The sequence below is a fragment of the Carlito syrichta genome, unplaced genomic scaffold (assembly GCF_000164805.1).
Source record: "Carlito syrichta isolate Samal-C Ts95f unplaced genomic scaffold, Tarsius_syrichta-2.0.1 Scaffold316036, whole genome shotgun sequence".
In the NCBI taxonomy this organism is placed as follows: domain Eukaryota; kingdom Metazoa; phylum Chordata; class Mammalia; order Primates; family Tarsiidae; genus Carlito; species Carlito syrichta.
In genome coordinates, this window is record NW_007260132.1 from 471600 (window position 1) to 472732 (window position 1133).

The following is a 1133-nucleotide window of genomic DNA, read 5'->3' on the forward strand; positions in this document are numbered from 1 at the left end:
ATTAAACACAGAAGAAAGGGAAAAAAAGAATGACACTGCCCTCCCCAAGATTTCAGGAAAAAGATTAAAAACACACAGGAATCAACCCAAAATTCAAAAGAAAGATAACAAACAAATAAACAAACAGCAGGAACAACAACAAATTATATAAGAACCTCATAACAGGGATAAACTCCCACATCTCAATAATTAACCTGAATGTGAATGGACTAAATGCACCACTGAAAAGACATAGAATAGCAAAATGGATAAAATACCACCAGCAACAATATATTGTCTCCAAGAGACTCATCTCACCAGAAAGGATACTCACAGACTCAAAGAGGATGGGAAGCAAAATTTCAGGCAAATGGAACACAAAAGAAAACAAGAGTTGTGATCTTAATTTCAAACAACATACCCTTTAAGCCATCAAAAATTTAAAAAGATATAGCAGATTACTACATAATGATAAAAGGTTCAATTCATCAACCAGAAATTTCCATCCTAAACATGTATGCATCCAACATAGGAGTACCAACTTTCATAAGGAAATTTCTAGGTAAACTAAAAAAATATATTGACTCTAACACTATCATAGCTGAGGACTTGAATACCCACTAACAAACCTAGACAGATCATCAAGACAAAAAATCAACAAGGAGATCCAGAACCTCAATGTGACACTTGACCAAATGGACTTAACTGATACCTACTGAACACTCCACTCAACAACCATGGAATATACATTCTACTCATCACCACATGGAATGTACTCTAAGATTGGTCACATCCTTAGCCATAAATCAAGCATCAAAAAAATTCCATATGACTGAAATACAGCCATGTATCTTCTCAGACCACAGTGGAATAAAAATAAACATCAATACCAACAAAGTTCCTCCCAAACCCAAAGACAGACACTAAACAGCATGATGCTGAACAACTCCTGGGCCAACATGGAAATCAAAACAGAGGTTAAAAGATTCCTGGAAACAAATGAAAATGAAGAAACATCTTACCACAATCTCTAGGATGTCATGAAGGCAATACTGAGAGAGGAATTCATATCTCTAAGAACACACATGAAGAAAATGGAAAGATCACAAGTTAACAGCCTAACAAATCACATAAGGAAGCTGGAAAAGCAAGAC